Here is a 23,266-nt window from a genome sequence, read left to right as displayed (position 1 = left end):
CTATATTGAATAAGTAGGGAGAGAGTGGGCAGCCTTGTTTAGTCCCTGATTTTAGTGGGATTGCTTCAAGTTTCTCTCCATTTAGTTTAATGTTAGCAACTGGTTTGCTGTACATGGCTTTTACTATGTTTAGGTATGGGCCTTGAATTCCTATTCCTTCCAGGACTTTTATCATGAAGGGGTGTTGAATTTTGTCAAATGCTTTCTCAGCATCTAATGAAATGATCATGTGGTTTTGTTCTTTCAGATTGTTTATATAATGGATCACGTTGATGGTTTTCCGTATATTAAACCATCCCTGCATGCCTGGGATGAAGCCTACTTGGTCATGGTGGATGATTGTTTTGATGTGCTCTTGGATTCGGTTTGCCAGAATTTTGTTGAGTATTTTTGCGTCGATATTCAGAAGGGAAATTGGTCTGAAGTTCTCTTTCTTTGTTGTGTCTTTGTGTGGTTTAGGTATAAAAGTAATTGTGGCGTCGTAGAAGGTATTCGGTAATGATCCATCTGTTTCAATTTTGTGGAATAGTTTGGATAATATTGGTATGAGGTCTTCTATGAAGGTTTGATAGAATTCTGCACTAAACCCGTCTAGACCTGGGCTCTTTTTGGTTGGGAGACCTTTAATGACTGCTTCTATTTCCTTAGGAGTTATGGGGTTGTTTAACTAGTTTATCTGTTCCTGATTTATCTTCGGTACCTGGTATCTGTCTAGGAAATTGTCCATTTCCTGAAGATTTTCAAGTTTTGTTGAATATAGGTTTTTAAAGTAAGATCTGATGATTTTTTGAATTTCCTCTGAATCTGTTGTTATGTCTCCCTTTTCAGTTCTGATTTTGTTAATTTGGACGCACTCTCTGTGTCCTCTCGTTAGTCTGGCTAAGGGTTTATCTATCTTGTTGATTTTCTCAAAGAACCAGCTTTTGGTTCTGTTGATTCTTTCTATGGTCCTTTTTGTTTCTACTTGGTTGGTTTCAGCTCTGAGTTTGATTATTTCCTGCCTTCTACTCCTCCTGGGTGTATTTGCTTCTTTTTGTTCTAGAGCTTTTAGGTGTGCTGTCAAGCTGCTGACATATGCTCTTTCCTGTTCCTTTCTGCAGGCACTCAGCGCTATGAGTTTTCCTCTTAGCACAGCTTTCATTGTGTCCCATAAGTTTGGGTATGTTGTACCTTCATTTTCATTAAATTCTAAAAAGTTTTTAATTTCTTTCTTTATTTCTTCCTTGACCAGGTTATCATTGAGTAGAGCATTGTTCAATTTCCAAGTATATGTGGGCATTCTTCCTTGATTGTTATTGAAGACCAGTTTTAGGCCGTGGTGGTCCGATAGCACGCATGGGATTATTTCTATCTTTCTGTACCTGTTGAGGCCCGTTTTTTGACCAATTATATGGTCAATTTTGGAGAAAGTACCATGAGGAGCTGAGAAGAAGGTATATCCTTTTGCTTTAGGATAGAATGTTCTATAAATATCCGTTAAGTCCATTTGGCTCATGACTTCTCTTAGTCTGTCTACATCTCTGTTTAATTTCTGTTTCCATGATCTGTCCATTGATGAGAGTGGGGTGTTGAAATCTCCCACTATTATTGTGTGAGGTGCAATGTGTGTTTTGAGCTTTAGTAAGGTTTCTTTTACATATGTAGGTGCCCTTGTATTTGGGGCATAGATATTTAGGATTGAGAGTTCATCTTGGTGGATTTTTCCTTTGATGAATATGAAGTGTCCTTCCTTATCTTTTTTGATGACTTTTAGTTGAAAATTGATTTTATTTGATATTAGAATGGCTACTCCAGCTTGCTTCTTCTGACCATTTGCTTGGAAAATTGTTTTCCAGCCTTTCACTCTGAGGTAATGTCTGTCCTTGTCTCTGAGGTGTGTTTCCTGTAGGCAGCAGAATGCAGGGTCCTCGTTGCGTATCCAGTTTGTTAATCTATGTCTTTTTATTGGGGAATTGAGGCCATTGATGTTGAGAGATATTAAGGAATAGTGATTATTGCTTCCTGTTATATTCATATTTGGATGTGAGGTTATGTTTGTTTGCTTTCATTCTCTTTGTTTTGTTGCCAAGACGATTAGTTTCTTGCTTCTTCTAGGGTATAGCTTGCCTCCTTATGTTGGGCTTTACCATTTATTATTTTTTGTAGTGCTGGATTTGTAGAAAGATATTGTGTAAATTTGGTTTTGTCATGGAATATCTTGGTTTCTCCATCTATGTTAATTGAGAGTTTTGCAGGATACAGTAACCTGGGCTGGCATTTGTGTTCTCTTAGGGTCTGTATGACATCAGTCCAGGATCTTCTGGCCTTCATAGTTTCTGGCGAGAAGTCTGGTGTGATTCTGATAGGTCTGCCTTTATATGTTACTTGACCTTTTTCCCTTACTGCTTTTATTATTCTTTCTTTATTTTGTGCGTTTGGTGTTTTGACTATTATGTGACGGGAGGTGTTTCTTTTCTGGTCCAATCTATTTGGAGTTCTGTAGGCTTCTTGTATGCCTATGGGTATCTCTTTTTTTAGGTTAGGGAAGTTTTCTTCTATGATTTTGTTGAAGATATTTACTGGTCCTTTGAGCTGGGAGTCTTCACTCTCTTCTATACCTATTATCCTTAGGTTTGATCTTCTCATTGAGTCCTGGATTTCCTGTATGTTTTGGACTAGTAGCCTTTTCCACTTTACATTATCTTTGACAGTTGAGTCAATGATTTCTATGGAATCTTCTGCTCCTGAGATTCTCTCTTCCATCTCTTGTATTCTGTTGGTGAAGCTTGTATCTACAGCTCCTTGTCTCTTCTTTTGGTTTTCTATATCCAGGGTTGTTTCCATGTGTTCTTTCTTGATTGCTTCTATTTCCATTTTTAATTCCTTCAACTGTTTGATTGTGTATTCCTGGAATTCTTTCAGGGATTTTTGCGATTCCTCTCTGTAGGCTTCTACTTGTTCTCTAAGGGAGTTCTTCACGTCTTTCTTGAAGTCCTCCAGCATCATGATCAAATATGATTTTGAAACTAGATCTTGCTTTTCTGGTGTGTTTGGATATTCCATGTTTGTTTTGGTGGGAGAATTGGGCTCCGATGATGCCATGTAGTCTTTGTTTCTGTTGCTTGGGTTCCTGCGCTTGCCTCTCGCCATCAGATTATCTCTAGTGTTACTTTGTTCTGCTATTTCTGACAGTGGCTAGACTGTCCTATAAGCCTGTGTGTCAGGAGTGCTGTAGACCTGTTTTCCTCTCTTTCAGTCAGTTATGGGGACAGAGTGTTCTGCTTTCGGGCGTGTAGTTTTTCCTCTCTACAGGTCTTCAGCTGTTCCTGTGGGCCTGTGTCTTGAGTTCACCAGGCAGCTTTCTTGCAGCAGAAAAGTTGGTCTTACCTGTGGTCCCGAGGCTCAAGTTCGCTCGTGGGGTGCTGCCCACGGGCTCTCTGCAGTGGCAGCAACCAGGAAGACCTGTGCCGCCCCTTCTGGGAGCTTCAGTGCACCAGGGTTCCAGATGGTCTTTGGCTTTTTCCTCTGGCGTCCGAGATGTGTGCACAGAGAGCAGTCTCTTCTGGTTTCCCAGGCTTGTCTGCCTCTCTGAAGGTTTAGCTCTCCCTCCCAATGGGATTTGGGTGCAGAGAACTGTTTATCAGGTCTGTTTCCTTCAGGTTCGGGGGTGTCTCAGGCAGGGGTCCTGCTGCTCCTGGGCCCTCCCCCACGGGAGCCCAGAGGCCTTATACAGTTTCCTCTTGGGCCAGGGATGTGGGCAGGGGTGGGCAGTGTTGGTGGTCTCTTCTGCTCTTCAGCCTCAGGAGTGCCCACCTGACCAGGCGGTGAGTTCTCTTTCCCAAGGGGTCTGGGAGCAGAGAGCTGCTGCGGGCTGGGATCCGCGGGCGTGGGACCTCCGGCAAACACAGGATGTGCCTGGTCCTAGATGAACTCTGCCTCTGTGGGTCCCGATCTCACCAGGCAGCTCTCTTGCAGCAGACAAGTTGGTCTTACCTGTGGTCCCGAGGCTCAAGTTTGCTAGCGGGGTGCTGCCCAAGGGCTCTCTGTGGCGGCAGCAACCAGGAAGACCTGTGCCGCCCCTTCCGGGAGCTTCAGTGCACCAGGGTTCCAGATGGCCTTTGGTGTTTTCCTCTGGTGTCCGAGATGTATGTACAGAGAGCAGTCTCTTCTGGTTTCCCAGGCTTGTCTGCCTCTCTGAAGGTTCAGCTCTCCCTCCCACGGGATTTGGGTGCAGAGAACTGTTTATCTGGTCTGTTTCCTTGGCTTGACCTTAAATGGGATGCAAGTCCCACAAAATAGGCGGTTGGCTTAAGAAGATGACACTCACGCCAAGCCTCAGAATTCTTCCATTAGCATGGATAATTTACAGAAGCAGGAGATACCAAATAGTTCGTTCTGTATCGTGTGAGTACACAGTTCCTCCCAGCCAGTGCACCTATCTGTGTTACTATGCTTACATAGCAAATACAGACGTACCCACACACTTAGAGACCAGTTTAACTGCTTGCTGCTTTCTTCTGTAATCCCTTGTGCGGTAGAGGCTGAGAATTAGGAACACGAATCCAGCATAAGCTATATTTCTCACAATTAAAAAATAAACAAGCCCCAAACAAAGAGTACGTTGATTGAGTTGAACAGCAAAGTGACCGGCCAGGGACACAGCGCAGACTCCAGTATCAGCGACCTGAACTGTTCTGGGTGAGCAGGTTTTAAACCTGAAAAACAAAAGAAATTGGTGAGGATGTTTCAATTCCACTTATCTGGGGGAAGGAAATTTCACTGGTGACAAAGGGAGTGAGGGATCTGGGTAAGAGATGGGAGGGGAAGAAGTAAAGGGGAACCTGATCAGGTATGGGGGACTGGACAGGAAAGAAGCCCAGAGGGTCAAGAGAATGCAAGGAAGATATGCATCAGTGGGCAGGGGGATAGTTGGGCAGGTCACTCTAGAAAGTACCAGAGACCCAGGAAGTGAGAGACTCTAAGGACTCAATGGTTGAGACCTTAGCCAAATGCCCAACGTTGGGAAGAGGCAATTTGAAGGGTCCACTTCCAGTAGATAGACAGGGCCTCAAGCAGAGGGACAGGGTTACTAACACACAGCCAAATTTTCTGACCCAGAACTGTTCCTATGTAAACGAACTATAGATAAAACTTGAAGAAGAGACTGAAGGAAAGGTAGTCCAGTGTCCGACCCAACTTGGGATCCATCTCATGGGAGGGCACCAAGGCCTGATGCTATCTATGATGAGCTTATAGATGAGAGCCTGACATGACAGCCCTCTGATAGTCCCCACCAGCTGCTGACTGAGGACAAAAGCAGATGCACCCACGTTGAATTGAAGTTGGGGAACCTGATAGTTGAATTAGGGGAAGGATTGGAGAAGCTGAAGGGGGAGAGCAACCTCCTAGGAAGGTCATCAGTCTTACCCTGACCATAGGGAGCTCCCAGAGACTAAACCACCAACCAGGAGCATAGAGAGGCCAGTCAGAGGCCCCTACCACATTTAGCAGAGGTCTGCTTGGTTGGGCTTCAGTGGGAAAAGGCACACTTAATCTCTGGTTGAGACCCCAGAGAAGGAGGAGGTCTCGTGGGGGTAGCACCCTTTCAGAGACAAGGGGGGGTTGACGAATGAGATGAGGAACTGTGGAGGGGGGACCAAGAAGGTGGGCAAAGACTGGGATGTAAATGAACAAAATAATAAAGATTAAAAATAAATATTTTAAGTACATATTGCTATTACTGAGTACAAAATGCCAATATTCCCATTTTGTCACCGACTTCATTCACTGTCTGAAATAGCCCCATGCAAAAGAATTTAATTCGTTTAAGGTGTGCTTAATGTCAGAGAAACAAGGAAGTGCCTGTCAATTTCTCCCCTTATTTAACAATAGTGAGCACGTCTTGTGGGGCTTAAGTTTCCCTACATTCCTTCAGCTCTGCTCTTTTTCATGGCTACATTTTGCACCTGCCTTGGAACAGGACTCCGTTCGTAGAGGTCCCTACATGAGCAGTCGCAGCTTTGCCTTCAAGATGCTCTAAGGCCCTCCTATCCTTTCATTACAATTTTGTTTTATTTGCCCCAAACCTGCCATCTCCTGCTGGTCTCCCAGTGCGTGGTACACGATTCCCTAGGCTGAGAGGCTCGTTTGTTTTTAGAAATTTTCAATGGCAATCCCCTAAAACATTGTGTTCAGATATGCTGTGTCCTGAATTAGGTTTGATCAAGTGTATTTAAATCTAGGATTACAGAGTTTCAGTTTGACTTTGGCTTTATACTTATCTAACAATAAGGCCATTCCGTGGTGGCATAAAAAGCACTTGTTTGCTTTCTCTGAAAATATATAGGTGGTGATTTTAAAAAATTGCTAAGGGACTAACTTACACATTAAATAGTTTGTCTTTTTAATGATCTTCTTGGATTTGAATGCGGCTTGCTTTCTGTTTGCTTTGTTTTCTGTTTTATAAAATCTGGCATGAACACATAAAGCTTGTGTCTAAATTCAAATGAAAAATGAGGCACTCTGCTGTTTGTATTTCCTTCTTCCCAAGGCTAGTTTTGTTAGTCTTTTTTATCACCTTTCTTCCCATTGTTTTAACCTGAAAGGTAGTTAAGCGTGCATATTTCTTTGCAGCATTCTGATATTATGAGTGCTTGTTTGTCAGTTATTTTGGTTTAAGTCGAATTTGGTTTGGTGGTTCCATTTTCATGGTTAGTAAGCCTCTTTCCTGGCCGTACATTATACTGAGGTGAACTGATTTTTCTTTTCTTTTTTTTTTTTTTTTTTTTTTTTGCCGAGATGTTTAACTGTCCTCTCATTATTTTGGCAAGAACGAAAAAAAATCTCTAACATTGCAGTTTCTAATTTGAGTGTGTGTGAAGTGTGAAGCTTGCTCCTATGATTGCCAAGTTGTTCCGGGCAGACATGGTATCCAAGGGTACTTTCTTCAGTACTGTGGAAGCCTCAATTGTCTACCCTGAGAATCTCACATGAGTACAGAGGTCATCACAGCATCGTTAATTTCTCTAACATTTCTTTCTTCAATGCATTTCATCAAGTTAAAAAGGTAATGAAATTTTGTATGAATTTCAAATTTATCCTGTAATACAGAACCTTTTAAAATATATACCCATAAAGATTTCTGCATTACAGCCTGGCATTTCCAGAATGCAGTGAAAGTTCTATTTCTGATTTCCTCACTCTTTCCCATCTCCAAGTACTGTGGATTTATATGAGAGAGGTCAAGCTGTTCCCACAGCTTTCTTCCCACGTTAGAATCCCATTCGGGTCCAATTTTTCCGATTCATACCTTTTGTTCGCACAGTCCCCCAACAACCACATTGACTTGCTTTATGTCATCTCTCCAAGGCCCCTCATAAATGAGATGTAACTAATATGGTAAATTGATAAGAAACTCAAAAGCACTCAACTGTGCTACGTGGCTAATGGCAAACCTAATGTGATAATAGCATAGCCACACAAGTAGACATCTATATTATAGAGGATTACACCGCATTTGGATATTTTTCAAGAAGTACCAACTGAGTACTAATTGGTCACCAGGTACTATGCTAGGGGACTTAGTTTATAATGGTAATCAAGGTAGATTAGTCCCTAAGACAACAAAACATAACAGAAAAAAAAATAATTCATTTTAAGACTCAAAAACAATGAGTTTGGAGTCCTCACTTTTGAGAAAGAAACTTTTAATAAAGTTAGAAGACTCTTAAGAAGGTCCCTTCTTTTAACTGAAAGGTTAATGCCATGTAAAGGAGTATCAGTGAGAGTGAAGGTGTGTGAGTCAGGTGTTAGAGACAGTCAGAGAATGGGATGCAGACAGCTTAGGAAGTAAAGGTTGAATGATGTGCTCCTTTGCTGCCTCTGGACCTGAAAAAAAATTCACATCTAGAATCTAAGCTTAAGCAGTGTTTACTGATAATTCAGCTGTTGTTTGATGTGCATTTTCAAAACACATATAAGAGGACACTCACTCTCTCTCTGATGAATCTGTGCTCACTGGAGATGAAGCATGTCAGAAACACACAAGAGGAACCTGGGAACAGCTCAGTTGCTGTGCGCGCGTGCGCGCGCGCGCGCGCGTGCGTGTGTGTGTGTTAACACTAGTCTGTGCAAACTGGAAACTACCTGTCCACTGAGGGAAGTGTGAGGGAGTTGAACATCCTGACCCAGAGAATGTATACTGTCACTCTGTTCCTTAGACAGGTTCTAAAATTTCCCCTGACACCGTACAGCATCTCATAGACCCTTAAGACTCTCAAAGCATAACATAAACTACAATCATAATGCAATGACATGTAATGATCTGATTAGAACTTGCCTATCACTTAGAAGCAAAAATTGAGAATAGTCAGCTAAATGATTCATGCAGAGCTGTGAAATATGTAAACACATGAATCAGACCTCCTTTGCTGCAAAACTTTATATTACGCATCATCAGTTCTCAGGCATGCTCGCTAACTGTTTATAGCATAAGTCATACTGGGCATAATTACTCATGGAAGCTGTAGCTTAATATCTGTCTCTACTCCTTAAATGTAAATGAAGTTGATGAGCAAAAAGATGGAAGTCATGCCGAACATAGTCTTTATTACATTCATGTATATTTAATGGGGGTTTCCATATTACCATTTGTTGAAGTAGCGAACATAAGGAATCAAGAAGAAAAGAAAGAGAGGGCCAAATAGAAGAAGGGAATGACCAAAGAACAAGCATGGAGATATATGTGCCAGGGGATGGACTCTAATGTCCCAGTGTGTCTAGGTTATGTGGATGTCTGTTAGGTACAAATAGGTTACAATTAGTATTATTAGAGATGTTTAGCCTCTGTCAGTTACTGACCTGTGTCAAATGAGATCTCCATGAATTTCCTCCTTATTGGGCTTTCAGCAAACAGCATGAAATAATAACTTTTATCATTTACCAGCATGGACAGTATCTGAGAGATACACTGCTACTATTTTTGGCAATGGCTTCCATTTTGACAACTGCATAAAATCTCATAATTCTCTAAAGTAAGGACAAGTTATAGCCATTTTTGAAACCTATATTTCAGGTACTATTTTGGTCTAGGTATTAAGAGGAACATTCATCCTCCTTTTGAAAATCATATCCAATCCTTTATTTACCCCCTTTCTACCTCTATACAGAGAGATCATTCCTATTTATTGTGCAAACAAAGCAAAATGGCTTCCATGAGGAATTACTTGGTCACAGAAGATCTCCAAATCCTTAATTGATTTAAGAAAAGAAAAGAAGCACGGGGAACTGTGTTCTGGATGCATTGTGTCAGGGAAAAAACTGTTTTTAGTTTTAAAAATGAAGAAAATAAATAGTAAAATATACTGTTTTTGACATTTCTTGCCTTTAAAATAATAGTCAAAGTAATAATGTATAACCAAATGTTTGAAATCTGAGAAGGAACCTAACCAATCTAAAGAATTTCATCTGGAGTTCAAGGTGATTTTTGTGCCCTTCAAAAAGAACATCCATGTTACTGCTTTATTGATTGGTACTTGGAAACAATAGAGAAATCCAAACTTTATAATTTAATCTTTTTGCTTTGGGGGATACTAGCAAAGATTTGGGCAATAATAATAGGACGTCTTTCCCTCTGAACTCTTAAGTTATGTATGCTCTGTGGATTTCCTGGAGTAACACCAAGGCTACTGAGAACAATATTGCTTTCGGAAGGATGCCAATATTTCTTGATAATTCTTCATTAACAAAAACCAAGCTGGAAAAGAGTGCATTGTTCACTTGAGCAGTTTCTGAAAATCTATATAGCTGGTGCAGTCATCCTTGCTGGGGGAAAGAACATTCCTTGAATTTTTTCTTATACTCATACTCATAGAACCAACTATGCACTTATATAACCGTCATATTAATCCTGGAGTTAATATTACTGTAATCTTTCTTTATATAAGGTAAATGCAGTCCTGAGGTCTTTGGGGACTCTTTTTGAAATGTTCTCTTGGAAGGCGAAAGTACCAATTGTAGGATCTGTAGTATAAAGTGTTTCATGTAAGTGTAAAATATGTTTCATCTCCAAAGAAACCTGAGAGTCTATTAAATATAAGAGCCTTCACCATCATAGCAATCACATTTAAGGAGATTAGAAGGAAACAAAAGACTTCCGAGCACAAAGATGAACTGCTCAACACTTCTTTCCTCTTTGCTTTTCATCCCTTTGTGTTTCATTATTGAACAGGCCCCTTGGCTCTAAACTAGTCATCTTTATCATCAGAGCTCCCATCACCTGCCGCATGCCTGCTTCTTGCAAACCACATCTCCAGTTTACAGGCTGGCTTCTTAGGCAGGAAAGAGCCCTAAGAGGAGAGTTCCTATTTAAACAGAATGCTTGCATTTTGATGACAGCCCACAGGAATCACAAATTCCACAGTAGCTCAAAACTCCCTACAGTAAAGTCAACCTTTTACACTATGGTCCTTGATTTTCGTTTGATTTTTTTTAGGACTTGCATACACAGTACTCCTGTATCTCCCCCACCCCCAGGGAGAAGGGAGAAGAGAGCTATAGGCCTATATATACAGGAGGATGTAAGAACTTTTAGGATGTGTAAGGGTATTTCTTAAACTAGATTTCTGTGTATCTCACCAGGGATTTATGATGAAAAGGTGAAATAGAACTCAGGTGTTTTATGGAATTTTTAATTAAAAACTGGTGTTCTCTGCCATTTTTCTAATGCAACAGATACACATTTCTAAAACATGCAGATTCTGAAAATTTGGGTAATACTTGTTTGCATGTGTTTGCGTGTTTATGTGTGTTGTATGTGTGTGTATGTGTGTGTTTCTGTCTTTATGTGGGTTGTGTGTGTGTATGTGTGTGTACGTGTTTGTGAGTGTATGTGTGTATGTGTATGTGTGTGAGTGAGTTTGTGTGTGTGTGTGAGTGTGTGAGTGTATGTGTGTGTGTGTTTTGTACCTCCCCAAGACTGCTCCTATCTCTGGGAATGAAGAATCCTGGGGAATCTTGCAATGTCTCGTTTTTGTTTGCTTGTTGGTTTGTTTTTAAGTGCTAAAAGTATTGGGGCTTGTGTGAGGTATGAGTAACCTATGAGTAAGGTTTAGATGACATATAGACCTGGTGACAATGTTCCCCATGTCTCTAATTTTTGCCAACTTTCAAAAACTTTTGATAACACCTAAATTTAAGCTTTGAATTTCTTTGTGAAGAAAATACCTATTGGTTTCCCTGATTGAAGATACTGATATAGTATTACTTTTTTTGCAAAAGTGTTCATTACTTTTGCTATAGAATCTAGTATTTACCTTTCTCTTTACTAGGACAAAATAACTGACAAGCAAATTAAGAGAGGAAAGGTTCACGAGGTTCATTGTGACTCATACTTTGAGGGTCTACAATTCATCATGGCAGGGGCATAGAGCAGGATTAGGCAACCTACATTGGGTCTGTAGTCAGAGAAAAGAATGAACAGGATGTTTGCCCGGATACCAGGAAAGGGAATAACACTCGAAATGTATATAAGAAATACTCAAGTTAATAAAAAAAATAAAATGTAAAAAAAAAGAATGAACAGGAAACAGGGCTAAGGTTGGACCCAGTGTTCCTCCTCTAATGAGGCTCTAAACGCCAAATGGTTCCACAACCTTCACAAACCACATCATTTACAGAATTTCAAGTATTCAAATACATGATCCATGGAGACACTTCCTGAGAAAGCTGTGTGTCTTGCAAAAACATTAGTTTTTTTTTCTTTTTTCGGAGCTGGGGACCGAACCCAGGGCCTTGTGCTTGCTAGGCAAGTGCTCTACCACTGAGCTAAATCCCCAACCCCAAAACATTAGCTTTTAATGTATGTCTTACTTTGGTTTTGATTACTGGGAACAAATACTAGATAAAATCGTCTTGAGATGGACTTACTTGGCTTGAAGAAACACAGGCCATCATTGAGGGACATGATAGCAGGAACTTGAGGCAGGAATGGAAACAGAAACAATAAAGAAACACTGTTTATTGGTTTTCTTCCTCATTGCTTGCTCATATACCTTTTTAATGTAATCCTGGACTACTAGTCCAGGGTGAGTATCAGTGGCATCAATTATTAATAAAGAAAATTCCCAATAGACATGCCATAGATAAGTTTGATAGACACTATTCCATCACGACTACAGGAGTCTTTGCACATGACTCTAATTTGTATTTAGTCAACAGAAAATTATCAACGAATGTTAAGTAAGGATTCCCTTCTCTGCTAAATATTGAACAGGCTCCATGTTATATTTATTCCCTCCCAAAAAAAAACACAGTGAACACTATTGATTATTTTACATAATAATGCAAAAGTTGCACAAGAGATGATGATATCTAGCAATAAAATAAACCTACTTAATTTTAAAAGCTTCATGTTCATAGTAGCTTAATCTGATTTTTTTTTATTTTAATCACTTTTTGGGGTTGTCTTATAGTATTATCCTATTTTAAGCTCCACGCTGTGGTACCTGATATGATGTACCATTTCCTGAAATAAAAAATTTCTGTAGAAAAGCATGCCTCACTTCATGAAATAAAATTAACCACATAGGTTTGCCCAGGATCCACATACTAAAAATAGTAGTTCATTCCTATTGTGAGAGCGAGTATGCAGCATCCAAAAGAATATTCTTGCCGAAGGAGCTTAAAGCTTTAAATAAATAATATATAGAATATGTAAGCTTAGTGTCACTGTGTGTATGGCATGTGTATCTAGATATCAATAAGAACCTTAGCCGGCATATAAATTAGATTATGTATTCATCATAAAATGCTATATCCCGTGTATCACCCAACTTCCCTTATGTGCAAATGGCCCCAAGACGACCATCTTATAAAGTGGAAATCTTTGTCTTGGCTCTCAGCTTTCACACTATAGTCTGTGATAGGCTGGCTTTCATTGACTTGGACTTTGTGGCTAGGCGTTGCAACATGGAATAATAGTGTGGGAATGTGAATATGCTCATATCATCATCAGGAAGAGAAAACAAGGAAAAAAGACAAAGAGAGAAAAAGACAGAGGATGTGATGGGGTTGTCATAAGCCCATTTAAGGATACTCCCTAAATAAGCTGGAAACATACTGATAGATTCAGTCCCTTAAAGAGTCTCCCCTCCAAAAGGACATTAGGGTAAGGATTAAGCCCTTCACATGTGGGACCCTGAAGGACAATATCTTTCAAAATACAGCATCCTGGGTATATAAAAAGCTAAAATGTGTTCTTTGAGTCCAAAGCTTTAAAATCGAAAGATTGATGTCTGATGGGATTCGATCTTTTGCGTGGACTTTCTCACGGGCTTTTGGACTCTCCTCTCAGAGGATATATGTGCAGAGTAGTGGTTGGCTATTTTCCTGCTCTTACAATGCTACAAGTCACGTTATATCAGGGCCCCATCAATAGACTTGATTAACATATAAAGTTTCAATTTTCAGTCACAGTGAAGATTTTAAAGAACTGTAAGATATGCATGAGGAAAGGCATAATTAGTCCACAGCAAGCTGACACCCAACAGATCTCACCAGGAACGTCATCCTGTTCATAGCCAATCACTGTCCATATTAATCAGTATCCATACCGTACCTACTGATACATGTCTTTACCTTTGTCACATTATAATTATCAAAGTGAATCATTATGCGTAATTTCCCCAAGGTTCAGCTTGTCAGGATCTTAAGACTTTAATGTTACTGAATATGATGACCCAGAGTTCATTCAGTTTGAGAAATGCCAGGCCTCAGAGCAAGACCATAATAAGAAAACAGAAAATATATTAAAGTTAGTGTTTTATTGCATAATGACATGAATACAGCTAGATTTGTATAGAGAAGTTGACTTTAAATTGGGGGTTGCAGAAATTTTTTTTGTTCCAGTATTATTTTGCTTCTAAAGCTGGTAAGGGCAGCCAATTATTTATCTGCGATGTTGGTATAAAACCATATCCACAAAGTTCTAATCAGGTATTACTTGTGCAGTGGTGGAAAAAATGGCTAGAACACTGAGCTTACAAAACTGATTATCACAAGAAAATTTCCTGATGGACCAAGGAAGTGGCTCATTTAGTGTTACTAAGTCTGCTAACCCGACTTTAATTCCTGGATCCAAACATTAATTCCTGTTCTTTCCTTTTAATTTGATTACTATTTTTCAGTTTGGATGTTAAATAGAAAAGCTCTGAGAGTCCACTTCATGTCCGTTCTCCAGACAGGAGAAACGTCCACAGAGATAAAGTCCTAATCATTTTTTTTCCTAAAGTCACTAACCAATATATATATAGTCACTAACCAACATATATATATATATATATATATATATATGTATATATATATTGCTTATACAACTTGTAACACTCTAAGGAAAGTGAGCTGAAGGACAATTTTCCACACTAATTAACCCTCACAAAAATTAACTCCGAGACTGCTATACTGGCACATGACTATAATTCCAATATTTGGGAGGTTGAGGCAGGAGAATTCAAGGACTCAAAGTTATGCTCTGCCCTCATCAAATACTGATTTTTAAGGCCAGCCTATACATTAGACAGTCTCCAAACTCCAAAAATAATAATTTAAGATGAAATACTATTATTAGGTCTAAGAATCTGTGTTTGGGGGTAATCATTTAGGTTTAAAAAATTATGAGAGGAGGAGGGAAAAGGAAAAGTGGAAGAGAGTTAAGAAAGGATCTAAGAGGGGAAGGTAAAATTAATACATAGAGTTAGTAAAATAATTTTCTTCATCTAAATAATATATTTGAGAATGATGGAGTATTTTAATTTAGATTTGACCAATTGAATCACTTTGCTTGATAGAATGTGTGTTTTTTCCCAAAGGTGGGCTTATGATAAATGATATTAAATGATACTTGTTTCCAACACTGTCTTAAGAACTTCTTTCTAGTTCGCATATAGTCTGTTCTACATGTAGTCTGTTTTTGGTATCAGACACTTAGAAACCATAGGGCAGAAACTTCCTGAAAGAACAAATGTTAGCCGTCATTTGTTGTGACACCTGCAAATATGCCCCCTACGTTAGCTACTTCTGGTTTCTTTGAGTCTTGAAAATTAATTCACTAATGATGCTATGACTAATAATTTATAAAGTAAATATAAAACTTTCCCCAAAGAAGCTTCATTTGTCTAGTAAAACTGCTTATCAGTGAGCAAATTTGTATTCACATATTTTAAGAAATATTTTAATGCACTCATGTGTATTTATATGTATTTGCATATATATGTGTGTAAGTGTGCACATATGCATTTCACAAATATATAATTCTCATCTAGACTGCGTGTCCCAGGGATTGAACTCAAATATTCAGGCTTTGCAGAAAACACCTTTACCTATTGACTGGTCTTGCTAACCCTACATTCAGAATTTTTGAATAACTAACGCAGCGGTCCTCAGGTGAAAACAATATGTCAGTCCAATATCAGGGACACACAGCCCTGTTAAAATTCAAAGTTTTCCTACCAGATGCTTTATGAAGCTCTGTTACTTGTTTTGCAAAATTGGACCTGCTAACGTTGCATTCGGAGTTATACATTTTAAAATATCAAGAATCAAATGTGTTTTCCTAGCCAGGTGTGTTGCTATATACCTGTAGTTACAGCATTGGGAAGTAGAGTCAGGATCAGGAGCTATTCCAATTTTGTTTCAAAAGAGAAATCCTTATTATATGCCTCAGTACCCCAGATTTTCATCAGTCATCCAGTTAATGTTATTTTTCTAGTGGGGAATAATATTACTCAACTTTGCCCATCTCTATGGTTGCCACCTGTGGTGATTTAAATAATAAATGTCTCCCACAGTCTTGATCATTTGATCCCCAGTTGGTGGTACTCTTTAGGGAGGTTTAAGAGATATGTCCTTGCTGGAGGGAGTTACTGGGGACAGGCTTTGAAGAATAACTTATAGCCTATTTCTAGTTCACTCTTTCTTCTCTGTGCCTAAGGTTCAAGATGTGAACACTCACATCCTGTTGCAGTTACCATGCCTGTTGTGCCTTCCCACCATGAAGTCATGCTTAACCCCCTGGAGCTGTAGAGCCAAACAAATTCTCTCTCTTATCAGTTGTCTCAGTCATGGTGGTTCAATAGAGCAACAGAATCACTAATAATGCTACCTTTGTCAGCATACTATTCCCTCAACATCCAATTATAGGTACCATCTGCCAACCTGATCCCTTCTATCCCTTCTTCCTTTAAACAGTATCTGGAGCCATCTTTCTAAAGTGCCAAAGAAGTTGGATTGAAAGCTTTCTTATCTTGAAAATAATGGAAAGATAAAAACTAACTGCTTGGTGGAAACTTCCTTTCATTGTAGCAAAAGGAAGCACTCTAGGATCTAGCCCCCTGTTTCTTACCTGTAAGCTGTCACTGTTTTACCTCCAACACTGCAGTATAACTGTGATTCATGGACAATGTTTCTACTTTGTTACCTCTGAGAATTTTCAGAAGATGCTCTTATTTATCAATCCCTCCCCACCTCATGAACTCTTAATTTTCTTCCTTACTGTGACTTAAAAAAACAACACTTTCTAGGCTCTCTTTTCTACAAAGAAGATCAGGATCTCTTGTATGCTCCCAGGATTATCAATGTTGAGTATAGCCTAGAAAATTCTGCTAGCATGGCTACTTTCTATTGTTAGTTCTTAGACAAAATGATTACAAAAGTCATATGACTTATGTATATGAGGAGCTTTCTTCCTTGTTACGTGTTTCAAATTTAGTATAGGGTTGAATAAATGGAATAGTGGTAATATGAGTTACAGTGCAAACAGAAGGACCTGAGTTGCACCCATGTAAACACCATGTTTAGGAGTGGTGTACATACTTGTAACCACCAACTGTGTGAAGTAACAGCCTACTTGCCAGCTTAGTGAAATGCTTTCTCAGGGTAATAAGAGTGATAGAACAGGATGCCAGGCATCCTCCTTTAGTCTCCAAATAAGCACAAGGTCTTATATACCCTCATGTATGCATGTAGCATTCATAGTACATATAGCACACACATACAAATGTAAATATATTTTAAAAATTAAATTTATTAGATTTTATACATAGATAACATAGTAAACAATATACTTACAAGATGTCTTATATAATATATTAACTATAAAGAAAACAAATGAGTAAAATATTTAGGAAGGATTTACTCCTCCAAAGGCATTTCTATATTTGGAATCTAACACACTATTATTCTTAACACTTACACAACTCTTGTGTCTGATATGTACAATTAAATGAAGACTTCCACCTTCTATATGTATGTATCAACTCACAGGTGAATGACAGTGTTTATTTAATCCTGCTTTTTAAAAATTATTTCCTCTCTTTTAGTTATGCATATGTGCAGGTACCCAAAGAGTTGAAAAGAAGGTGTTGATGTTCCTTGGGACGAGTTACAGACGGTTATGAGCCACCTGATGTGGGGCCTGAAAATTGAACTCAGGTCTTCTGTAAGAGCAGTTCTTATATTAATGTCTGAACCACCTCCCTAACCCTAATATCCGTTTTATACTATTTTTAAAAAGTGCAAGGTTTTGTTTTTTTTGTTTCGTTTGTAACCATTCATTTTACTTTTAATATTGAGTCTGAGTACGGATGTATCATGTGAGTGCAGATGACAGTGGAGGCCAGAAGAGGGCACTGAGTCCCTGAAGCTAGAATGATAAGCAGTTGTAAACTTCCTGACTTGAAAGCTGGGAATGGGTGTTTGGACAGCTGAAGAATAGCATGTATTAATTAATTTCTCAGACATCTCTTTAGCCCATTATATAAACACTTATAATTGATTATTTCCTAGAGATCAAAAGTTCTCTGTAATATTTTCAGATTCTAACTGTACTTCCTACACCCTCCAAAGTCTGATAACTAAAGAGGGTTCATCTGATGTGAGAGCAAGGGCTGGACCCTCACTGACACTACCACAGTATAAGTCTACACTCTGAATTTAGTATATTAAATTAATGCTTTAGCATATTCCACCATAACTCTTGCTTAAGATTTTGTGGCTTGATTCTTGTAAATTTTCCTAGTTTTCCAAGAGTTCACATATAAGAAAATCTTTCTTCAAGAACATATCCTAATTAGGATATTTTTACATGGTAGGATAAGCCAAATCCTGCTTTGGAGCACCTCCTGAATAGTTTGCATTAATTAGAGGAACGGGGTGGTGTTCTAGCAGGTACATTAATCTGACTCTTCCTTGGAGTGAATCCAGTAATTAAGATTAAGGCCATTGTCAGAATGGGAAACGAACTAGTCTCCATGCTGAATTACATCTCTGTTTGTGATTAAGCTTTTCCCAACAGGTTCTTTTTTTCCCAGAAAACAAGTCTGTGAGCAGCGGGCCTGGATATCCGTCCACTCTCTGCTGAGTCGAAGCCTCTTTGGGGACAGCTGTTACAGAATGTTATCTGCTGCACAGAGTCAGAGAGAGAAAAAAGTGACAATCCTATTAACAAGGAAGGGAAATGCAAGGCTTCTTCTATGGGGATGTTCATATTAAGCAAGTAAGCAGGGGACTATTTGAAATCATTCATAAAGGCGGCCCCAGTGTAATATTCTCCTGGTGACAGTCTTTATGTGTCTGTGAATGAATGGAGTTGTTCCCTACCATTTTGTCTCTCTTAATAGCAAAACAAATCCGGGAACTTTGATGTCAGATGAAATTTTAGAATTTTCCCTCAATTTCAAACAGCACTCGATACTGGAACAGTTCTCTGGATGCAAGACATGGCACCGACCTCATAGGTAGATGGATGCAAGGCAAGATTTGACCATTCGGAGCAGAAAGGTTTGGAGTTTCAGTGACAATTTTGTAACTAAATGAGTCTATAATCTCTGCATTATTATTTGTATCCTCTTTCAGGAAAGGAATTATGCAAATAATAATTATACCAATTCCACAAGACCATTGTGAGGCTAAAGTGATGAGTACAAAACCCACAATATGATCCCTGGGATGAGAAGTTACTGGGGTGTGTTCTGCACTGAGTAGTCATTCAAAAAGACCCTGACATTATTATTATTGTAGAGTTTCTATCTCGTTTTTTATTGGATATTTTCTTTATTTACATTTCAAATGTTATCCCCTTTCCCAGTTTCCCCTCTGAAAACTCCCTATACCATTTCCCCTCCCCCTGCTTCTATGAGGGTGCTCCCCCACCCGTCCACTCCTTCCTGCCTGCCTTGACATTACCCTACACTAGGGCATCAAGCCTTCACAAGACCAAGGGCCTCTCCTCCCATTGATGGCCAACAAGGCCATCCTCTGCAAAATATGCAGGTGGAGCCATCAATCGCTCCATGTGTATTCTTTGGTTGGTGGTTTAGTCGCTGGGAGCTCTGGGGTGTCTGATTGGTTGGTAATGTTGTTCTTCCTATGGGGTTGTGAACCCCTTCAGCTCCTTTCTCTAACTTTTCCATTGAGGACCCCGTTCTCAGTTCAACGGGTAGCTGTGAGCATCACCTCTGTATTTGTCATCCTCTGTCAGAGCCTCTAAGGAGACAGCTGTATCAGGCTCCTGTCGGAATGCCCTTCTTGGCATCAGCAATATTGTCTGGATTTGCTGACTCTACGCGGGATGGATTGCCAGGTGGGGCAGTCTCTGCTCTACACTTTGTGCCTGTATTTCCTCCTGTGAGCATTGTGCTCCCCCTTCTAAGAAGGGCTGAAGCATCCACACTTTGGTCTTCCTACTTCTTGAGTTTCATGTGGTCTGTAAATTGTATCTTAGGTATTCATAGCTTTTGGGCTAATATTCACTTATCTCTGAACACATATAATGTGTGTTCTTTTTAGATTGGGTTACCTCACTCGAGATGATATCATCTTTAGTTTCTAAGTATCTGTATCTAAGTGAGAAATATCATCCTAAGTATCTGTTTCTTATTTTGAGAGAAATCTGCTGCATTGAATTCACCAAATTGGGATGAGTATATTGTTGCTAAGAAGTTCAACGCCACCATCTGGAGATGAATACCTTAACGTGTTATTTCTTTCACACATCAATAAATCCTGAGTTGGCTGAGTGACGTAGAAGAAAGAAGTCCTGAAGCGCCACCTGGTGGCATGTACTGGGTTCTTGCTTCTGCTAACACGCATCAGTGATATCACAAATCCCATAAGGCTCATTCAAAATGAAGTCTTGGACCATTACGTTAATTAAGTACTTTTGGGCACCATAGTGCGTATGACCCAATATAAGAATTTTCATGATCCAAAATTGAAACTAAATTTAGACTAACATCTCTCCTTTAACTGTGAGTTGATTCACAGCCAAACTCTTATTAGAAGGATTTCAGATTGTGGGATTTCTGAGCTATGCAACCCAAAATTAACTTATAAATTGAATGTTCATCTCATCTCAAACACTTATCCACTGTTCATTAAAATTTAAATATTTTTTCACTTTAATTCCAATATTCTTTTTCTGCCAAACTCTGAATTTCCTTTCCCAGCAGCATCTGTCCTAAGCCCCAGCACAGCAGGGCTTCAGAACATGGCTGATAAGGCGACTTTTCTTTTTACTGCTAGCGTTCAAGGGTATACATGTAGTATGGATCTTTTATGAGTCCTGCCAATTAACTGTGTCACAGTGAAGAGATATACGCAGGCGATCAATTATAGTCCAGCTTCTATTTGGCTGGAGCCGTAGGTTTCACTGACCAGAAGGCAAATTTGGTACCTTGAACAACATGAATGTGTTTGCAGCCTGTAAGGAAACAGACAATATCCAGTAATGAGGGTGGTGGCAGCCAATTAGGAGAATTAGAATATCTTTCTTCAAAGAGTCGTATTTCTAAGCTAGCTCTCTTATGGCTCAATTAAGCTACTTTCTTAATGCTTGAGTTTCGAGAAGTGGATTGATCATCATTAATCTACCCCAATGCCCACAAAATAACCTGGTTTCTTCTGATCCTCTGAACCTATAGGAGCGCTTCAAAACAGTGTTCTACAGGTTCACTAAGATATGGCTGATTTGGAGACCACCCAAGGAACTGATTGTATGAACTACCATTATGATCCAAAATTTCTTTCCTCCATTTCCCCTCTACAACCCTAAAGCACTACATGGTAGAGACTCATTATTTCCTCTCTTAGCTATTTAACCATTCCTTAAGCAGTTCCCCGGTTTCTAAACACAAAATCAATATTTCCCTTGTCTTTCACATGATGTGGCAAGACAATTTTTAAAGAGCACACATCTAAATGTCTCATAATCCCAATACAAATATCTCATATATGGGTATACATAGACACATATAAACATGCATGTACATATTTGGACATAGACCTCTTGGAATTTGTTTCAAATACTTTCAAAATAAAATTAAATATTTTAGCAGAAAGCTAAACATTCAGATATTATTGGTAGCTGATATTTAGCTGTAGCGCTCTGGGGTTGTCACTTAAAATCAGCACACAACACATAAGCACCCATATTTATTACAGTTTTACTTGCAATAGCCTACTTATGGAATTTTCCTGGGTTTCCATCAACAGATGAATAAAGAAATCACATTTTCACACTGGCTTACTATTCATTCATAAGTAAGATCAAAGTACATTGCTTACAGGGAGAAGGATGGAGCTAGAGTTCATCTGGTAAGCAATCCAAGTCAGTCTTACTCAAATATCATACTTTTCTCTCATATGTGGAATCTAAATTTAATAAGAGAATGAAAGGACACGAACCTCCAAAGACCACTTGGGAAGAAGAAGGGAGCCAAAGGGCTCCACTGTACAGCACGTGACTGTGAATGTGATCGAATGTATTATAAAATTCTTTACATATAAAGAAATATCATGAGTGAACTACGAGCCATTTAACTAAGCATACTAAAATATTGTAAAAATTAAGGATCAAACCAATTTTCCCTTTTATCATTAAAAATTTCTGCTTCTCATAGAACACACACACACACACACACACACACACACACACAAAATTGACTTTTCCAGAAAGCCCTAAATGCTATTTTAAAGCATATTTACCTTTATTTTATGTATTTGGGAGTTTCATCTATAAATACATTTGTACACCACATGCTTACAATGCCTGAACACGCCATTAGGACATCACAATAATGAAGGACAGTAGATCTTCAGAAACTGGAGTTACTGGAAACTGGGGTGCCATATAGGTATTGAAACCCATGTTATCTGCAAAAGCAACAAGTGCTTTTAATTGTTCAGACATCGCTCCATCCTCCTAACCCAATTTTTATTAATAGAATGTGGTTTTATGTGTATGTGTGTGTGTGCATGCATGTATACATTTATTATTAAAATGCCAAGTCTCCATTCTGGTATTCTTCCGATTCATATACATATATATGTGTGTGTGTGTGTGTGTGTGTGTGTGTGTGTGTTTGTGTGTGTGTGTATATATATACATATACATATATATGTATATATATATAATCTTTTACCCCTGCCATTAGAATCATGTCTTTTATAACTTCAAGTCCTCAGTCAAATTATTTATTTTTCCCAAGCTTACCAAATTAATAGACAATGTCTTGTCCTTGAACCAAACTGATATGGATTTAAGCAATGTCTAAAAAAAGCATAATGAATTATTCTGAGGAACTTGTTCACTGTTTAACATCCCTCTCTCCTGAGTAAGGAGAGCTGTTTGCTTACCACTATTGGTTCGGAATGCAAATGTCGAATGGGATTGGATTGGTGCTCATGTGAAGCCTTTCTCTTCACACTTTATCCACCTGTAATAGTGCCATAATCCACAGATTTGTACAGATATGCACAGTTTCCATCAAACAGAAAGGTGTATTCATTTCAAAGTGTCAGATCAAATATTAAAGAATTCGTGAACCTAATGCCATATGCTCTGCCTATAGCTGAAGGTTTTATCTTTCTCTGAGAGTCAGTGGAACTTCCAAACACAGTTTTAAAAGCCCATTACTTTGTGTTTTCTAGAAAACTCTATTAAAAAATAATTAAATGTAGGGTTGAGGTGTTGTTGCACAGGACTGTATCTGCAGTATTTAGGATGCTGGGGCAGAAGAATTATCCATTCTAGGCAGACTGAGTTTCACAGTGAGATCCTGCCTCAAAAGGAGAAGAAACATAGATGTGAACTCAGGATGGCTACTTGGTATCAGAGGCAGAGATGGACTGGGTAAGAGATGGCTTCACAACCTCACGTAGCCGCTGCTCCACCTAATGCACAGCTGCAACCCTGTTTACCTGATTCTAGAAGCACCAGGAAATGAAATAAGGCATT

This window comes from Rattus norvegicus, chromosome 4 (genome assembly GCF_021556685.1).
Source record: "Rattus norvegicus strain SHRSP/BbbUtx chromosome 4, alternate assembly SHRSP_T2T, whole genome shotgun sequence".
Taxonomy (NCBI): Eukaryota; Metazoa; Chordata; class Mammalia; order Rodentia; family Muridae; genus Rattus; species Rattus norvegicus.
This window is presented reverse-complemented; position numbering follows the sequence as displayed.